The sequence below is a fragment of the Gossypium hirsutum genome, chromosome A07 (assembly GCF_007990345.1).
Source record: "Gossypium hirsutum isolate 1008001.06 chromosome A07, Gossypium_hirsutum_v2.1, whole genome shotgun sequence".
In the NCBI taxonomy this organism is placed as follows: Eukaryota; Viridiplantae; Streptophyta; class Magnoliopsida; order Malvales; family Malvaceae; genus Gossypium; species Gossypium hirsutum.
In genome coordinates, this window is record NC_053430.1 from 35913329 (window position 1) to 35921336 (window position 8008).

The following is an 8008-nucleotide window of genomic DNA, read 5'->3' on the forward strand; positions in this document are numbered from 1 at the left end:
TGTGGGCGACTTCGACTTCAAGATCCCGAGTCCGATAGCTGGAGAACCAAAAATCTATAAAACAGAGGAGCAATGTAACGAGTAAGCAATTTATGCTTAGTAAGTTTGAGCAAGGAATTCCAGCATAAACAAAGAATATCACACATTTAGCTAAACGGAATATTTCATAATACGCAATTTATCGATATTAAACTTGCTTCACAACATTAACAACCTTTATGCACATACACAATAGACTAACTTAGCCGAAGGCCGATAGCTCGTTTATTAACTGAGCGAACATTTATTTGTAAGGGCTCGATTTAATTCAACACATACGTAACATATCCCCATATTGGGATGTTTTTCGAGTATTCGCTGGAATTTTACAGCAAGCTCATTCATTACCAAATCACGTACCTTCGGGATTTAACCGGGTATAGCTCCTCGTTCAAATGCCTTCGGGACATAGCCCGGTTTTAGTAACTCACACCATGCCTTCGGGACGTAACCCGGATTTAACAACTCGCACGAATGCCTTCGGGACTTAACCCGGCTTTAATAACTCGCACGAATGCCCTCGGGACTTAACCCGGATTTAGTATCTCGCACAAAGGCCTTCGGATCTTAGTCCGGATATATTCGCTTAGCACAAAGCCTTCGGGACTTAGCCCGGACAGCATTCAATTAATCATGCACATCTAACAATAATTCATGGTACATTCATATTTCATTTTCGTTTACGAAACTCAAACACAAGGCACATATTGTCCTTGCACATTCGGCTTAATAGCCACACATAGAGCATGATTTAATCACATCGAAATTTAAGCTCTCTTACTCAAGAACTTACCTCGGGTGTTCTCGAACGATTCCGCTAGCTATTCAACCACTTTTTCCTTCCCTTTATCGGTTTTATTTCCCCTTTGCTCTTGAGCTTAATCAAACAAATAAATTGATTTCATCATTTAGGCATCAAAAGATGAACACAAGGCACTTAGCCCATATTTATACATTAGACATTAAAGTCTCATTCATGCAAAAATCATGCATCAACACAACATATTAGCTAATTTCTTTGCCCTTGGCCGAATATGCATGTCCATTTTTGGGGTCGATTTCAACACTTAATACACACATATACACACTAGTAAAGCATCCTCCCCCTTTTCATCAATTTAACACATGCATTGCTCATTAACATGCAAAGTTACATTCGGCCTTAGCACACATCTTGCTAGCCGATTCTTCTCCATTTAGCAACCAATGCACATATGTGCTCACACAAAAAAAATGCTAAAAAGGAGGTTCAAGAATCATCAAGCCATCATCACATGCATCATTAACAAGCTTCATATTTTGCATGCAATGGCATTAACACAACCTCCACCTTGGCCGAATCTTAACTCATCCTCATGCCTCATCACCACAACATCAAACATCAACCAAGAATGATTCATCCATGGTCAAGTGCCATTTCCATCACATAGCAAGATTTAGACCATGGGTTAGGTAGAACTCAAGCTAACAACTAAAACATGCATGCCTCTCATGGAACATCATCAAACATACCTTAGCCTAGCTACATGCATGGCCGAATCTCTTCACCTTTCTTCTTCTTTCCTCCTTAAAATTTTTGGCCAAGGATGAACCAAAGGATGAGAAAATTTTTCTTTGTTTTTCTTTCTAGTTTTTGGCAAGCATGAAGATGAGAAAAAAGATGAACAAAATTCCCCCCTTTCTCTTCTTTAGCTCACGGCAATGGGGGGACAAACACTACACACACATTTTTTTTTCTTTTGTTTTCCATTTCTTTATTACCCATACTCCTTATTTTATTCTTCCACTAACAAAACATGTTTCATGACATGTTTTGCCCATCCTTCTTTGTCATGGCCGGCCACTACTCATTAGGGGGGGAATTTGACATGCAAGTCCCCCCTTTGTCCACATGCACTAATATGTCCTCACATATTGACCTATCACATTTTAGAATTTTCTCACATAAGTCCTATTGACTAAATTCACATGAAATCAACCAAATTGAAGCTTGAAATTTTCACACATTCATAATTACATATTCTACACAATAAGTATCACATTCAAACATTTCGGTGACTCGGTTTAGCGGTCCCGAAACCACTTCCCGACTAGGGTCAACTTTGGGCTGTCACAGATTACCCTTACTTTCTGTTCGACATCTTTAATCAAATCGACTCCGAAAATTTTACTTTCACCGAGCTCGGTCCAAAACAATGGTGTACGGCATTTACGACCGTACAAAGCCTCGTAAGGTGCCATCTTAATACTTGATTGAAAACTATTGTTGTAAGCGAATTCAATCAAAGGTAAATACCGTTCCCATGAACCACTAAACTCGAGGATGCAACATCTCAACATATCCTCAAGTATCTGAATTATCCGCTCGGATTGACCATCGGTTTGTGGATGAAAAGCGGTGCTAAAATACAGCTTGGTACCCAAAGCTTCTTGCAATTTCTTCCAAAATCGTGAGGTGAATCTCGGATCTCTATCCGACACGATAGAAATAGGTACTCCATGTAATCTCACAATCTGAGAAACATACAATTCGGCTAGTTTATCCAATGAAAAATCCGTACGCACGGGGATAAAGTGAGCCGACTTAGTCAGTCTATCAACAACAACCCAAATCGCATCTTTCTTGCTTGCTGACAAGGGCAGTCCGGACACAAAGTCCATTGTGACTCGATCCCATTTCCACTCGGGTATCATGATCGGCTGAAGTAATCCTGAAGGCACTTGATGTTCCGCTTTCACTTGTTGACATATTAAACATCTCGAAACAAAGTCGGAGATGTCCCGTTTCATACCATGCCACCAAAACTGACGTTTCAAATCGTTGTACATTTTCGCACTCCCCGGGTGAATTGACATTCGGCTACAATGAGCTTCGTTCAGAATCATCGAAATGAGTTCTGAATTTCTTGGAACACACAACCGACTTCTGAACCTCAAACAATCGTCATCATCAATTTGAAATTCGGATTCCATATTCGGAATACATTCAGCCCGTTTTGCAACCAATTCATCGTCGACTTTCTGAGCTTCACGAATTTGATGAATCAATAATGGTTTGGCCTTTAATTCAGCTACTAACACATTGTCGGGTAGAACAGACAAGTGTACATTCATCGCTCGTAAAGCAAACAGTGATTTCCGGCTTAAGGCGTCCGCAACCACATTAGCCTTTCCCGGGTGGTAATCAATGACAAGCTCGTAATCTTTCAACAACTCAAGCCAACGTCTTTGTCGCAGATTTAAGTCTCTTTAAGTCATCAATATTTGAGACTTTTGTGATCCGAAAATACATGGCACTTTTCGACAAACAAATAATGTCGCCATATTTTCAAAGCAAATACGATGGCGGCTAGTTCGAGATCATGGGTTGGATAATTTCTCTCGTGTGGCTTCAATTGTCTCGACGCATAGGCCACAACTCGACCTTCTTGCATCAATACGCAACCCAACCCGAGTAGGGATGCGTCACTATAAATGACAAACTCTTTGCCTGATTCGGGTTGCACTAAAATTGGAGCTTCAGTCAAATGAGTTTTCAGTTGATCGAAGCTTTTCTGACATTTCTCCGTCCATTCGAACTTAGCATCCTTTTGAAGTAGCTTCGTCATTGGTGTGGCTATCATCGAGAACCCTTTTACAAATCGTCGGTAATAACCGGCGAGCCCCAGGAAGCTCCGAACTTCGGTAACATTTCTTGGAGGCTTCCAGTTAAGTATGCCTGAAATTTTGCTCGGGTCAACTTGAATACCCGATGCGGATACCACATGACCCAAGAAACTAACCTCTCTTAACCAGAACTCTCACTTACTGAACTTAGCATATAACTTCTTATCCCGCAAAATTTGCAACACTAATCTCAGGTGCTCAGCATGTTTGGTCTCATCTCCTGAATAGACTAAGATGTCATCAATGAACACAACTACGAACCGGTCCAAATACTGTCTGAAGATCCGATTCATCAAATCCATAAATACCGCAAGGGCATTAGTGAGCCCGAACGGCATCACTAAGAACTCGTAGTGACCGTACCTCGTTCTGAAAGCAGTTTTGGGTACGTCCGAATCTCGAATCCGCAACTGATAATAACCCGATGTCAAATCTATCTTTGAAAACACGGAGGCTCCCTTTAGTTGATCAAACAAATCATCAATGCGCGGTAATGGATATTTATTCTTTATCGTCACTTTATTCAGTTGACGATAGTCAATGCACAATCTCATGGTTCCGTCCTTCTTTTTCACAAACAATACTGGTGCACCCCAAGGTGAGAAACTTGGTCGAGCGAAACCTCTATCCGTCAACTCTTGCAATTGAGCTTTCAATTCCTTTAACTCGGTTAGTGCCATACGATACGGAGTTATCGAAATTGGCATAGTTCCAGGTACAAGCTCAATACCAAACTCTGTCTCCCGAACAGGTGGCAAACCCGGTAACTCTTCAGGAAAAACATCCGGGTATTCACAAACCACCGGCACAGATTCGGGTTTCTTTTCTAATTCTTTGTCATCAAGTACATACGCAAGGTATGCTTCGCACCCTTTTCTTACATATTTCTGGGCCAACATTACTGATATTACAGCTGGCAACCCCCTTAAGTCTGTAGACTCAACTCAGATTATCTCGTTATTTGCGCACCTCAAATCAATAGTCTTGCTTTTGCAATTCACAACCGCATCATGCGCAGTCAACCAATCCAAACCAAGAATAACATCAAATTCGTCAAACGGCAAAAGCATCAAATCGGCCGGAAAACAGGATTCTCGGATTATTAGAAGGCATCTCTTACACACTTTATCAACAAGTACGCATTGACCCAAAGGGTTTGACACTCGAATTATGAACTCAGTAGACTCAACAGGTAGAGTCTTACTGGATGCTAAGGTTTCGCATACATATGAATGAGTAGAGCCAGGGTCAATCAATGCAATCACATTAGTATCAAAGAGAGTGAAGGTACCAGTGATGACGTCAGGGGAGGATGCCTCCTCTCGTGCGCGAATGGCATATGCTCTAGCAGGAGTACGGTTGTCGGCTCGAACAGCCGTATCAGAGGCCCCTCTCTGACTACCACCCCTACCTCCTAAAATTCTCGGTGGTCTACCTCTAGTTGTCACTCCACTAGGTCTTGCACCTTGAATCTTATTCTTCTCATCAAGCTCCGTGCAATCTCTAATGAAGTGGTCCTTCGAACCGCATCCGTAACAGGCCCTGTTAGTAGACTTACCCCAACATTCACCTAGGTGTCGTCTTCCGCATTGGGGACATTCAGGTTTCTCTTGACGATTATTGCCCACACTAGCTACCGAAGTAGCTCGGGAGTCCGTCGATGGTCGTGCCCTGATGGAAATTCCCGCAGTTTTCCTCGACTTATTAGTGTCCTCCCTGAACTTCTTTACAGCTGAGAACGGAGCTTTACCCGTCGATCTTTTACGATAGTCTCTAGCTTCAAATTCAGCCTTCTTCTTCTCCTTTCCAAGTTCTTCCGCCTTGCAGGCTCGTTCGACTAGTGTTACGAATTCTTTTATCTCCAAAATACCCACTAGTAGCTTTAAATCTTCATTTAATCCTTCTTCGAATCTTTTGCACATAGCAACCTCATCAGCTACACACTCCCGGGCATACCTACTGAGTCTTACGAATTCATGTTCGTATTCAGATACTGTCATACGGCCTTGCTTGAGTTCCAAGAATTCCTTGCGCTTTTGATCAATGAACCGTTGGCTAATATATTTCTTTCGGAATTCCGTTTGAAAGAAGTCCCAAGTAACTCGTTCGTTTGGGACTATGGAAATCAGGGTCCTCCACCAATAGTAGGCTGAGTCCCGCAACAAGGATATAGCACACTTTAGACATTCATCGGGTGTGCATGACAGTTCATCAAACACCCGAATGGTGTTATCAAGCCAGAACTCGGCCCTTTCAGCATTATCAGTAACTATGGCCCTGAACTCCTCAGCCCCGCGCTTCCTAATCAAGTCTACAGGTGGCTTACTCAGCCTCACAGGATCAGTGACTGATGGCATTACGGGCTCTTGGGGTGGATTATTCAAATTCGGGAATTGTTGGACAGCCGGATTGGTTCAGGCATATTGTGCGACCCACTCATTCATCATGGTAAAGAAGGCTTGTTTAGCCCCCTCACCTTGATCATTCGCAGATGACTGAGGTTCAACAGGCGGCGTCCCTTGTGCAGGAGCAGCCGCTACACTTTCAACGTCATCCGCCAAGGTTCTCTCTACACCGGGATCCATTTACTAATCAAAACAAAAATTTTAACCGTCAGAAGTCATCACACATTTAAACATTAACATTAAGGCATGTATAGCTAGACTCATACGTGCTATGGTAGTCCTAGAACCGACCAAACCATAGCTCTGATACCAATAAAATTGTAACACCCCGAACCCGAGACCGTCGCCGGAGTCGAACACGAGGTGTTAACAGACTTCAAACCACTTATTTGACATTTCCCAGACAAGCTGCCAATCTGCGTACTAGTCGCTTTAAAAATCATATCTTGAGTTCTGAAACTCAAAATCCAGTTCCATAAATTTTTCCTGGAACTAGACTCATATACCTATATGGTAGAATTTTTGTAGAATTTTTGGTTGGGCCAATTAGTACAGTTTATTAGTTAAATTCTCCCCTATTACAGGGTGCGACTGCACTGACCTTCATGCATTACGATTTGGATAACTCCCTGCACAAAGATTCAATACTGATGCTGTTTGTTTCTATAGAAACTAGACTCAGAGAGGAATCTATAAATATATGGCATGACTCCTAATTATCTCTGGTTAATTTATAATGAATTTCCAAAGTCGGAACAGGGAACCCAGAAACCGTTCTGGCCCTGTCTCACGAGAACCTGAATATCTCTTAACATACTATCCATATGATCGTTTCGTTACTTCTATATGAAAATAGACTCATCGAGATTCGATTACATAATTTATTCACTATTTAATTCCATTCCTACTAATTTTTGTGATTTTTCAATCCCACGTCACTGCTGCTGCCAGCATCTGTTACTGAAGCAACTATGCCCATTTCGTGATTTCTCATTGATCTATCTAGTAATTCATCATACATATCACAAAATTATAATCATGACTAGCCATACCAAAGGCTAATCATTGTCAAACATCTCCCTACTACACTATTGCCATATCATGAATCTTAACACCAAAATTAATCAGCCATGACATATGGCATAAAAAGAAAATCGAATTACCAAGACTTACGACCTAACGTTATAAAACCAAATCCAACCGAACATTTATGCCATTTTCGCATGGCTAAAATTTTACATACCAAATTTCAACAAAACATATTAGCCTATACATGCCGAAATGTTCTCCTAGACCGACTAAAAAGAAAATACCAAAAGTTGCTAGCCGGTGTGATGACTCCGATGACGGCCCGATCACGCAAAAAGAGATGAGTCCAAGAAACCTAAAATAGGTGACAAGGAAACACCGAGTGAGTATATAACTCAGTAAGTCATAAGCAATGCACTACCATCCATTAATAACATTATCACAAGAGGAAGCAAAATGGAACGAGGCTAGTTACTCCATCCATACCGAACCATACCATAGTTCCTCAAACCTATCGGTTCAAGCTCATACCAAGTCATGCATTCACATTCCATATACTAATCAATAGGATATTTGAGGCATTTTCATACATCATTTTATTTTCGTTACAATCATACAACTAAACGACCTTTCACCTATTCCATGATAAATCTTATGTATGTGACTTCAATTATAATTGTCACATAGGTTCAAACTTACCAAGCTCAACTTCAAATATAAACATAGCGCTTATTAGTCACGAACTCGAGGTACTTACCCGATCCACTGTCCGTGATCAACTCAATAATGTCGCACACTTAGTGTCCATAGTGATTCAAAAGTATATATTAAGTCCGCACACTCAGTGCTATATAATCAACTTGCACACT